The 13,389-nt window shown below is 41.5% G+C and overlaps 1 protein-coding gene across 1 annotated transcript in view; it reads left to right on the top strand.

Moving 5' to 3' along the window:
* cyst (rho guanine nucleotide exchange factor 18 cysts) overlaps window positions 1-13,389 on the top strand; it is a 549,231-nt gene that overhangs the window by 101,182 nt on the left and 434,660 nt on the right. The gene's annotated exons all lie outside the window — the stretch shown is intronic.

Raw genomic sequence — 13,389 nt, 5'->3', positions numbered from 1 at the left:
GGTCGCGTAGCTGTGAACTTGCTTTCGGGAGATAGTGGGTCCGAATCCCTTCGTCGAAGATGGTTTTCCGTGGTTTCCCATTTTCACACCAGTCAAATGCTGGGGCCGTACCTTAATTAAGGCCACGGTCGCTTCCTTCCCACTCCTAGGCCTTTCCTACCCCTTCGTCGCCACAAGACCTATCTGTATCGGTGCGACGTAAAACAAATAGCAAAAAAAGTTTCCTTCTTTCTTCATAGAATTGACGTCAATAAAAAATACAATAAGTCCCCTATTTAAAATTGTTCAGGACAAAATGTAAATACTGTTATTAAGTCTGACTCTTTGTCTGAATGGAGAGGGTCGAAGCCTTCGGTTCAGAGGGTCACGGGTTCGATTTCCGGCCGGGTTATGGATTTTAACCGCTGTCTGGTTAATTCCTCTGACTCGGATACCGGGTTTTTGTGTTTTTCCCAATATACTTCCCTTCAAACACACACAACGCACCATTCTACCAACTATCACAGAAACACCAAATACTGAATATATCCCTCCATATAGGGTTGGCGTCGGGAACTGTCGGATAGCGAAGTCCATTTGTGTATCAACAGTCCTCCTCCCCCCATTCCGTGTCCCCACCAGGGTGTGCAAAAATTCTAATAATAATAATAATAATAATAATAATAATAATAATAATAATAATAATAATAATAATAATAATAATAATAATAATAAGAAGAAGAAGAAGAAGAAGAAGAAGAAGTAGTTCGGGTTTATGCATATTTTGATGGTGCCTGTTTTTAGTGTCGATTTCAACCTTTTTAAAGCCTGTTTAGACTACCTAAAACAGGATTTTTAATGCTTAAGTATCCTCCACTTAATCATAAGAAAACAAGCAAGCTTTTAGTTTTACGTGACTTTTATATCGTGATTATAGCCACAGGACTTAGTTTTACATGGAATTTGAAATTTTCAGTTCAAAAATCTAATTTGTACTTTTCAGGATTCGAACCACTGTCACCTTGGTGAGAAGCCAGTGACGAAGCCACTCGCCTATCTCACCATTAGTGCAAATTTAGATGGACCGAGTCCATGAACTCACTGTATATGGGCATAAAGTCTCGTCTTGAAGCACACGCTGCTCTGCGAAGTGCTCATTGTATACGCGAACAGATCGAGCACCATATATTGATAGTGGGATCCGGTGCGATTTATTCCCAGCTCGTCATCTTCAAAACTGGAGGTGCCCTACATTTGGACATCATGTTCCGAGGTTCTCTTTTCTGCTGGTACTACTAAAGGCTTTCGCATCTGTGAGCTTGCATCCGGGAGATAGTAGGTTCGAATCCCACTGTCGGCAGCTCTGAAAATTGTTTTCTGTGGTTTACCATTTTCACCCAGGCTATACCTTAATTAAGGCCACGGCCGCTTCCTTCCCACTCCTAACCCTTTCCTATCCCATCATCGCCATAAGACCTATCTCTGTCGGTGCGACGTAAAACAAAGAATTAACTAAAAGTTTTCTTTCGGTACCCTGCTGGGGTGCGGTGACCCTCGTAGAGGGTGATGCCTTTTCTCAGGTCAGGAGATATGGTGCGGTGATTTGAGATGGGAGAAGGTGAGAGGGAAGCGGCCATGGTCTATTCGCCTTAGTGAGGAGAACCGAAAACCACGGAAAACCATTCTCAGGACAGCTGACTTTGGGACAAGTCCACCACCTCCTGAATGGAGAGCTCGGTTCTATTTCAAACCGCACTACTCGGTCTTTTCTTGGTTGCAAAACTATCAGTCTCCCGCAGTTGCCAATCAAGGGCTGGTGACGGTTGGGAAATAGTTCCATAGAGAGTTAAACAAGGAGAATGTTAGCTCTGCGAAACTGCACCGCTAGTGCGTTTTTTCTTAACGGTTTTATGTCGCACCGACACAGGCAGGTCTTAGGCGAAGATCGGATAAGATATGACTAGGACGTGAAGGGAAGTGACCGTACGGTAGTGATAATTAAGGTAGGTACAGTCCCAGCGTGAAAATTGGAACACATGGAAAACTATCTTAGGGCTGCCGACAGTTGGATTCGAACCCACTTTCTCCCGAATGCTACTTGACCCAAACCCCGTAGCCAACTCGCTAGGTACCGGTACTGCTCCGTCGTACCGTAAGCAACTCCTAGAACCCTTCTGATGGCGTGACTATTAGCATGTGTCATTATGTGGCAAACACGAAAAACCACAAATCCACGTCCTCGCGGGTGAACCGAACACGCATTTATCGCCTCGGTTGGGCAGTCCCTGTATACGTTAGTGTGGTCTTAACAACAACAACGACAACAATTATAGTTTAAATATTTCTTCGTTGGCTTGCGTATAGTAAGACAATGTCTTAATGTTTCTCTTAATGTTTGAAGAGTATATTCTATATATTAAAATGCGAGCGATAGAGGTAATGCCAGGTCCTATGATCTACCATACTTAATACATTGTATAAACTGTAACGGCAAAAATCCTATATTCCACACGCAATGAGGAAATAGAGGCTAATATAAGGATGAATTCGATAAATGAGGCTTTGCGTGTGAACCGCTCCTTTCAATCTGAGCAAAAGTCATGTGTAACTGCTCTAGAAAAGAAAAGAAAAAATAAAGGAGGATCATACCAGTGTGCTGGTTACATAACAACTCCCCACAACAGAATGCGGCTATATGAAAATTTCTTACATGACCAAAACTCTGCATATTTAATTTGTAAATATCCGTGAACTCGTTTTTCCTCTTAGCTAAAAATAATCCCTTCATCCCATTCCGTTGTCAGTTTTCTCCCTCGTTCCCACTGAATGATTAACGTTCCTCGATCCCGAACCTTGCTAAATACTGCAAGAGGTGTGATCAAAATTAGCACAGCATCAGACTGTTCAAATATTAGCCCGCCTAAGGGCCGATATTATAATAGAGGTTTAAACTGTTGGTTCAGTTTAAACTTCGGTTTATCTGTTAGTCGTGTATTATGAAACTTAATGCTAAGTTTAACTAGAGATTAAAAAAGAAAAGTTAAGACCGATCATTCATCCTTGTGTCCCTATAATAAAAACAAGGGCAGTTGATTGTTGAAGAATTAAATTTCCCAAGAAATTGGGTTTACGTGACTAATTAGGGCACTTAACGGTGACTACGTGTGGGAGCTGAACCCATGCAGAAATTTTTAGCGCTATATGTTGCGTTGAATGTGAAGTACAGTACATTCTCGAAAGGTTGCAAAGCGTTCTGCTGCTAATGTTAGGAGCCGCTCATTGCAGACTGACCTCATTAAATTATACAGTACTACCTTTGTCGTAGCTTGTGTGGCGGCTCTGTAGTATCTTATTTCGAATTTCGTTATTTTTCCTTTTTATTCAACTGATGTATGTATGTGTGTGTCTGTATGACGAGTGATATGTTATGTAAATCCGAGCCAACTCAATGAGCAGAATGCCGGTTTCGCTGCAAAAATACTTAGAGATTGTGTTAAAAACGTATTCCCTTCATGTTTTGCTTTACTTTCTTCTCCATATTGACTGTAATTCTTCTGTATGGATCACCTCTTTTAGACATCTCTCAGTAATTGAATCGTGTGATGGATTGGGAGTAAGGATCGATTTATCGATCCAGACCACGGCAGCTTCTCATTCAATCCAAGGTATTCCTCAGATAGCGTTCTGGTGTACATCCCAAGGCACTTACCGCGTACTCAACACGTAAAGATTAGAGACATTCTACTTGACATAAAATTACTCTTTCTAACAGATATAACTTACGAAAATGGGTGGGTTTCATGACCACAATATTCCTCAGGTAATGCAGATAATAATTCCAGTTGGAATTTGGATATATTACCAGCTGACCAGTTGGTGAGTTATTAATACTGTTTTATTCATGCAGTTAATGTGACTACTCTAATGATGACCAGAGTCCCGTAACGAATTATTTCCAGTTATTTGTGCCGGACTCCTAACTTTAATCTTTTCTACTGGACATCAGTTGGCTCTTCCAATCATGACAGCATTAAGTTTGTTAGGCCTTTGGGAGTGTTCTGTATTTTCTCTATTTTATCGTTACATTTATTCCTCGAATGGTCGAACTTCCTCCTCTTTCCACTATCATTATAATAATCACCACCAATATCATCAAAACTTTTTGTCAAAATTCTCGTTATTACAAGATCTATCCAAGAAAAAAGAAAATCTGAAGCAAGTTTCACTGATATACATAAATCAGAAAGCAGGCCTTCGCTATCTACATCTTTGCAAGGGTCTCATCTCGAAATTTGCTGCTTCGGAAGTTGACAGTAAGAACGACAGCCTTGGCACTCTGTTTTTCAGCTGGCGAATAGGCAAGCCCTGTGTGATATGTATCTGCACATGCCAGTAAAGTTCACATTCATTTGCTGGCATAGCTCCTCCTGATGTTCGTCGTGAAGTAGTCGCCGACGCGTATAGGTTTGAAGATTTCATCACCAGCTTAGCCTCTGTATAAAACATTAGCTGCCATCAACCGGACTGGTCCAGAGATATATTTCTGCACTCTTCACGAGCTCTTGGTGCAGATGTAAAGAAATCTAGGGGTACACTTCAGAACTGCAGGTACCCTGACCATGCGGAACGTTTAGAACTTAAAGGAAAGTTACCTCGTAGTCGTGGAGAAAGCTGGACTACCTGGAGATCTTCGAACATATTGCGAGTCGGCTTTGGAAGGACGAAGGACAACCTGAATAAATGGGGCTTCATGAATGATCAGGCGTTATGAGAATGTATGGGAACTGCTGACCACAAAGCATCTGAAGAATTGTTGTGTATCTCCATAGAGGTGTACCAATCATGATCTGTCATCAGGCAATGCTGATGCCATTAACGTTGCCAAATTCTGGTCAACTGCGCTGTATATAACAGATGTAGAAAAACTGTTAAATACCGAGCTCGATAGCTGCGGTCGCTTAAGTGCGGCCAGTATCCAGTAATCGGGAGATAGTGGGTTCGAGCCCCACTGTCGGCAGCCCTGAAGATGGTTTTTCGTGGTTTCCCATTTTCACACCAGGCAAATGCCGGGGCTGTAACTTAATTAAGGCCACGGCCGCTTCCTTCCCATTCCTAGACCTTTCCTATCCCGTCGTCGCCATAAGACATATCTGTGTCGGTGCGACGTAAAGCAAAAAAAAAGAAGAAGAAGAAAAAAACTGTTAAATACGTTGATGCTTTTGACATATATATATATATAATAAGAGGTTTGTCTGTACATTGCTCAGAATTTAAAAACAATGGTATTTCTGTATCGGTCGTGTCCACAGTAACAAGGAAATGCACTTTCTAATTTTCCGTAATTTCTGTCTGTCTTTCTGTATGTATGTATGTATGTATGTATGTATGTATGTATGTATGTATGTATGTACGCGCATCACGAGAAAACGGCTGAAGAGAATTTAATGAAAATCGGTGTGTAAAGTCGGGGAATGATCCACTACAATCTAGGCTATAAATAATTTTATTGACCCTGAGTGAAATGCAGGTTAGGGGAAGGCCTAAAATTTAATTCTGAGGTATTTATATTTTTATTGGTCCTATCGATAAATACTACATAACTAAGTTGTATAGAATTAAATTTCCGATCATTTATGTCTTATACATTGGTACCGCACCGGCCATGATAACAGAGATATTCATAAACTTGAATTTTTGTTGCTAAGTCCATATCAACGCCGAGCCACGAGAAAATGGGAAAACAGAATTTAATGAAAATCGGCGTTGCGAATAAGATACTACAGTCTAGGCTATAAATAATTGTATTCACCCTGGATGAAATGGTAGTTTAGGAGGAAGTGCCTAAAGTTTAAGTTTTAAATACCTATGTTATTGGTCCTATCAAAAAGTACTACTTAACAAAAGTTTATAGAGAATACAATCTCCGATCATTTGTTTTATTCAGTTTAACCGTACCGACTATGATAAGGGTGGTATTTCAGAGTCGGAAGAAAACTAAATGTGGAGGCCTACAAGATCGAAAGCTCATAAAATTGATCAACAATAACATTACATTGACCATCGTTTGTTGTGATGTTCATTGTCTCTTCTGTTGCTACTCATCTCCAATAGATAGATGGGATTATTGCTGCGTACCGAGTATAACAGCCTGCCTGAATATTGGCGGGAAATAGCTGGGGAGTTAGATAATTTTCTTCTTTAGCATGCCATTCCTCTGGTTCATACATTTTCTGATACTGCTGGTTCTTCATAGTATCCCAGCTATTCGATTCCTACCCTGAGACGCTGATTGGAATGAGCCAGTGTGCACACTTTCCGGAATAGTGGCAGAGGAGTGTTTACGGCTGTCTGCGGTTTGGTCATTCCAGCTCTGGAACTTTATAGACTTGTTAAAAGTGAGAAAACCGGGAGAGTTGGCCGCACGATTAGGGACGCGCGGCTGTGAGCTTGCATCCGGGAGATAGTGGATTCGAATCCTACTGTCGGCAGCCCTGAAGATGGTTTTCCTTGGCTTCCCATTTTCACACCAGGAAAATGCTGGGGCTGTACCTTAATTAAGGCCACGGACGCCTCCTTCCCACTCCCAGCCCTTTCCTGTCCCATCGTCGCCGTAAGACATATCTGTGTCGGTGCGACGTAAAGCAACTAGCAAAAAAAATATATATATAAAAAATAGTACCTTAATTAAGGCCACGGCTGCTTCCTTCCAACTCCTAGGCATTTCCTATCCCTTCGTCGCCATAAGCCCTATCTGTGTTGGTGCGACCTAAAGCCACTAGCAAAACAAAAAGTGAGAAAATATGTGGTTTTTCATGTGATCGAGTATTTCATATGATAACATTGCTTTTAATCGCTACATTCCTACTGACGTCATTGTAATGACCTATGTTGATTTCAGTTCGGAAATCAACGAACACAATCTTTCTGAGGATGTAGAAAGCCGGGTGGAGAGTGAGTGTTTGCCATTATAATGAAAAGTCCCGAACTTGATTGCGACTGATAGTAGGCAAGAAGGCCCACCATTATAATGAATATTCCCTAACCCAGTCTTCACATAAGAAAACACGTATGGTGATATCCCAATCGCGTTTCTTGGGTAACGTTAGGAGCTGTGCAATCTAGTACAATCTTACAACGTGTACAGTACCTAACGTAGAACTCTGTATGCAATGTAGAATTCCGTAGCGAAGCACGGGTGCATCAGCTAGTCTATATATATATATATATATATATATATATATAATATGAGTTTTGTCTGTACATTGTTCAGAATTTGAAAAGAATGGTATTTCTGTATCATCATGTACATAGTAACAAGGAAATGCACTTTTTACTTTTCCGTAATTTCTGTCTGTCTGTCTGTCTGTCTGTCTGTCTGTCTGTCTGTCTGTATGTATGTATGTATGTATGTATGTATGTACACCCATCACGAGAAAACGGCTGAAGAGAATTTAATGAAAATCGGTATGTGAAGTCCGGGTATTAGCCGCTACAATCTAGGCTATAAATAATTTTACTCACGCTGAGTGAAATGATAGTTTAGGGGAAGGTCTAAAATTTAATTCTCAAATATTTATATTATTAGTGGTGCTATCGATAAATACTACATAACGAAAGTTATATAGAATTAAATTTCCGATCATTTATGTCATACATTGTTACCGTACCGGCTTTGATAATACAGGTATTCATGAATTTGTATTTTTGTTGCTAAGTCCATATCAACGCCGAGCCACGAGAAAATGGGTTAACAGAATTTAATGAAAGTCTGTATATAGAGCCGGGGAATAAGAAACTACAGTCTAAGTTATAAACAATTTTATTCGCCCTGCATGAAATTGTAGTTTAGGGGAAGGCGCCTAAAATTTAATTTTATGTTAGTGGTCCTATCGAAAAGTGCTACTTAACAAAAGTTATAGAGAATACAATTTCCGACCATAATTTTACCGTGCCGACTATGATAAGAGTGGTATTTCAGAGTCGGAAGAAAACTAAATGTGAAGGCCTACAATATTGAAAGCACGTAACATTTATCAACAATAACATTACATTGACCATTGTTTGTGGTGATGTTCTTTGTCTCTTATGCTGCCGCTCAACTCGGATAGATGGGATTACTGCTGCGTACCGAGTATAACAACCTGATTGAATACTGGCGGGAAATAGCCGGGGAGTTAGAAAACTTTCTTCTTTAACAAGTCATTCCTCTGGTTCATACATTTTCTGATACCGTACTGCTGGTACGTAACTCACTGGTTCATTATAAGTATTCTAGCTATCGATCCCTTCTCTGACGCGCTGTTTTGAATGAGCAGTGTGCACTCTTAAGGCAGATGATCACTTAGTAGTAGTGGTGGTGGTAGTAGTAGTAGTAGTAGTATGACCTGGTCTAGAATACCACCCGAAAAATCTAAGAGTGGTCACGGATTAACGGTAGTCTCCGGCCTGGTCATTCCAGCTCTGGAACTTTGGACTGTTAGTTCGGCAGCGTATTACTGTTCGTTAAAGGTGAGAAAATGTGAGGTTTTTCATTTGATTATTTAATGTGAAAGCATAGCTTTTACTCGCGCCATTCCTACTGACGTCAATGTAATGCCCTATGTTCATTTCAGTTGGGAATACTACTAAGACAGTCTTTTTGAGGATGTAAAAAGGCAGATGGAGAGTGAGTGTCTGCCATTACAATGCAATTTCCCAACCTGATTGTGACTGATGGTAGGCAAGCGGGCCTACCATTACAATGAACATTCCCTAACGCAGTCGTCATATGAGAAAATACGTTTGGTGATTTCTCCGTCGCGTTTCTAGGGTAACGTGAGCTATGCAATTTAATGCAGTCTTGTTCACAACGTGTACTCTACCTAACCTACAATTCTGTAAACAATGTAGAATTCCGTAGCGAAGCACGGGTACATCAGCTAGTAAAGAATAAAAGTGTGAGGACGGAATGCATCTACTGCGAATGAAACACTGTATATTTTATTGATCTATTTTAATTTAGGATGGCCCAATTACTACACGCAAAACAACAGTTCGCTAATTAGTTGCTATTTACAAAGGTATTTACTCCTCACTGAAGATCTCGAACTGGATGGTAATTACCTGGAACGGGCGACCCCTCCTTAATTTTTATTGACGGTCCTCGCTTTCAATTGGATTCGCACGCACAGTCACTTAACACAGCAGCTTCTCGCAGACAAGATTCGAGCACACGAACTTTGGCCATCACAACACACGACTACTTGACTCTTTGCTCGACTCCAGGCAAGTCCGATAACTCGCAAAATTAGTTTACATAGCTGCTCAATAGATTAAACTGGTGAACACGTATCATTCGACACTAACACGGCACCAACTCAGCTACTGTCCAACACTACTACGACACACTCGCCGACGATGACGACAGCAGCAGCAACAACTGCTCCAACACTTCACCAAAATGACACGCTCTCAACACACATCTCTGCTCTAACAATCTACTACAGTCAGCTAACTCCTGCTTGTTCGCTGCGACCCTGCTTTTATATCCCTGGTGATTCTTCAGGGTGCTTCAGGAGTAGAAATATTATAATTTCGCCTTCCAGAGAGTCGACAGAGGCATCAGATGGAAGGCACAACACAGGAAGAGGCCGTGAAATGCCCTCACGCCGCGCCGGCTGGGAGGTCCTCGGCCCTGGCTCATCCCTTCCAGGAAATATCAAACGCCAGAGGACTGGATGTAACGGTATTCTCTGCAACTAAAATGAGTGACCCTCGGAATTTTGCCGTGTAAGATTGAGGACCTAGCAGACACTTACTTGTGCTAGACTCCTCACTTTCATCCTCCTGTAGGTGAGAACACATCCACGGTATCCCCTTGCTGTCGTAAAAGTTGACTAAAAGCGGAGAGAGGGTTGGCGACCACGGGCCCCTTAGCCGAGTCTGGCGTTGCTTCCAGTTACTTGTGTCAGGCTCTTCACTTTCATCTTTCCTATCCGTCCTCACTTCGTCAACTCTTGTTTTTTTTCCCGACCTCGGCGGTATTAGATTTGAGAGGCCTAGGATTTCTTTCATTTGCACACCCTTCGTGGTCCTTCCGTTTCGCTTCCCGATACCTTCATTCTTCAGCTATAATAATTTCCTTCGAACTCGAACCGTAGAAGACGGGAAAAGTCTGACCCTTCGAAGAAGTATGATGTCGGTAAAATAAAGCGCAGGAAAATAAAAGGCGTCAGAAGAGAACAAGAGTTGGGACTAAGGTGTAGAAATACGGAATTGGTCTTTTGCTTCAGAGAAGAAAAAGAACGAAGCAAATTGTATGTCACAAGTCACTGCCTGGTCCTCATATTACTAGAAGTAGCTACTGTATTTTAAATTAATTACATGTGATATTTACTCACCACTCAAGGGAACGGGGAACCAGAATAATGGGTCTTGTATTTTGTTATTCCATATCACATCACTTCCCAATTCCTCACTCGAAGCAGGTCTCATTAATGATATCGCAGCTCCTTTCTTTCACTGTAATGAAATATTGCTCTCGTATAACTCCAGTAATTAAGGTCACCCACTTACCCTTTTCCTAATCCACAGGGATTGCGATTGACGCTCACATCTTGCGATGTAGACGTGGGTGAGTCGTTGATTAACTTCACTGTTATTATTTCTCTACTACATATTGAATATTGTTTTAGCTGAAAGATATTTTAAAAATTAATGTAAACAAACAAGAAAAGACTAGTTTTAGAACCGGGCGAGTTGGCCGTGCGGTTAGGGGCGCGCAGCTGTGAGCTCGCATCCGGGAGATAGTGGGCTCGAATCCCACTGCCGGCAGCCCTGAATATGGTTTTCCGTGGTTTCCCATTTTCACACCAGGCAAATGCTGGGGCTGTACCTTAATTAAGGCCACAGTCGCTTCCTTCCCATTCCTTGGCTTTTCCTATCCCATCGTCGCCATAAGACCTATCTGTGTCGGTGCAACGTAAAGCCCCTAGCAAAAAAACCCTAGTTTTAGATGTAGTTTTTACCACAAATTACACAATTCAGTGACTTTATCCAATCATCCTCAAGATTCACACTGCAGGAGGCTGAGGATGACTTTGAATAAAGTGGAAACTTTAAGTCAGAACAAGAGTGGTACATGTCATTACATGGTTCGGTCTTACAGGAAGGGATTGACATAATTTTTAGTGCGAAAATAGAACAAAGCAGCGAGCCAGTTAGCCGTACAGTTGGGCTCGCGTAGCTGTGACCTTACATTCCTGAGATGGTGAGTTCGAATCCCACCGTCGGCAGCTCTAAATATGGTTTTGCGTGGTTCCCCCATTTTCACACCAGGCAAATGCTGAGGCTATACTTGAATTACGACCACGGCGCTTCCTTCCCAGTCGTATCCCTTTCCCATCCCAGAGTCCCCGAAAACCTTCAATGTGTTAGTGCACTAGCAAAAGAAAAAAGAAGAAAATATAACAAATGTCATACCACTTCTATTGTTGTGGAATAGAAGCGAGCTTCTCGGACATATTCGCAGTCGTGACCCTCTTTGCGCTCAGGCGGCGAGGACTATACAATCCTTCGATGGGTCCTAACCTGTTAGAAGAGACATTATCAATGGGATTGTGTGTAAGTAGGGTAGCACCCCTACTTAACACAAATTTACCGAGCTCAGAACGTTTTAAACAATCTTCGGACCTACGGCACTAACAGAGTCCCACTTCCATTTGGCGAACGAAATGGATTTCGATGGAGAGGTATTAATATCAGTGAGTCTTATAGAAGACAGAAAGTAGAACTGGGTGAGTCAGCAAAGAGGATGCGTTTATATTTGCTATGATGGTGTTGGGTAAGGGGCGATACCGAGGAAGTTAGATTATAAAGTGTTCTTCAGGTATTAAAATGAGAAGTGCTGAGAGTGGGGTAGGACTGTTCATCAGAAACACCATACTACTCAACAGAGTTTCTGTTGGCCACGTAAATGAACGAATGACAAGGGTAGATTTAGTGATTGGAGGAAGTAGGATGAGAACTGTCTCGGCGTATTCATCATATGAGGATGAAGTTGACAAGAAGCACTGAGCAGTCAGGGTCAATAGAAAGGATAGAATAGTGCTAATGGGCGATTTCAATGCGATAATTGGAAATTGAACTGAAGAATATGAGAACGCGGTGGGTAAATGTGGGGAAGATGTGAAAGCTAATGGGAATGGGAAACGTTTACTGGATTTCTGTGGTAATATGGGGTTAGCAGTTGTAAATTCATTCTTCGAGTATAAAGGGTACACCCTACTTCTCGTAGGGTAGGGGCACCACATCCATAGATTATATTATTACGGACTTTGAATTCAGAAAATCTATTAGGAATGTGCGGGTATTTAGGGAATTTGTGGATGATACAGACCACAATGTGAACTACACTACACTTGGCATAGAATAAAGACCGCGAAATTTGTCTGCAGACGGACTAAGGTAAAGAAAATATCCAGGACGAGGAAATTAGACAACAGTACATGGTAGGTAAGGGTTGTTCTGCCCGAAGGCAGGTCCGAACCTCCGCAGAGGTGTTCCTGAGCCGGAGTTTACGTGCGGTAGGGTGGCCAGTTCCTTTCCGCTCCTCCATTCCCTTACCCCCCACCAACAGTGCGTGGCAACCCATCCAACTACAGTACATGAATGTGATTAATAAAATGTTGCAAGAATTGACAGTCAGCAGTTTCAGCATACGGGTATGCTGTACTAGGAACAGCAAGGGAATGCCCAGGGACAACACTGTGTCAGGATGGGAAAAAGTGAACATCTGGGTGGAATGAAAAAGTCAGGACATCTTGTAAAGGTACAAGAGTCCAAGATTTTGGGAAGCTTTTTATAATAACATGGAAAGTCTTGGCCAAGCAGCAGGGTAACTTTTCTGGACTGCAATAAGGAATTTTAGAAATTGAGAGAATAGGGAAATTATCAGTGTATTGGGTAAATTAGGTGAACCGTAGGGAATCATTAGACGGATTAAAGGAACATTTTGAAAATCTTCTCAACGTAAACCGAAATATTTCTGTTGTTAAAGTCGCGAACCACCGAGTTCATGTGGAGGAGCAATTATGACTGTGAAATTACGCTCGATGAAGCGGAAATGATGATAAATAAACTATACTGTTATAAAACAGTATAGATGAAATTAGACCTGAAAAGGGAAAACATAGTGGGAAGACAGAATGAAATGGCCTAATAGACTAATAGGATTAGTGTAGAATATAAGGTACCTTCTGGTAGGACGAATTAGTTACTGCATCTACACAGTTCAAAAAAAATTTTTGAACGTATGCCATGCTCCACAGAACAATACCTCACACCTAGGTATATTACCAACTAAACCTTCATTCTTTACCGTTGAAGTATACAAAATAACATCGAAGGATTCGCGTTCATTTTCAGAACACA

Source organism: Anabrus simplex, chromosome 5 (genome assembly GCF_040414725.1).
Source record: "Anabrus simplex isolate iqAnaSimp1 chromosome 5, ASM4041472v1, whole genome shotgun sequence".
Classification (NCBI taxonomy): domain Eukaryota; kingdom Metazoa; phylum Arthropoda; class Insecta; order Orthoptera; family Tettigoniidae; genus Anabrus; species Anabrus simplex.
Note: the sequence above shows the minus strand (reverse complement) of the source record. Positions and strands in the feature narration are given on the sequence as shown.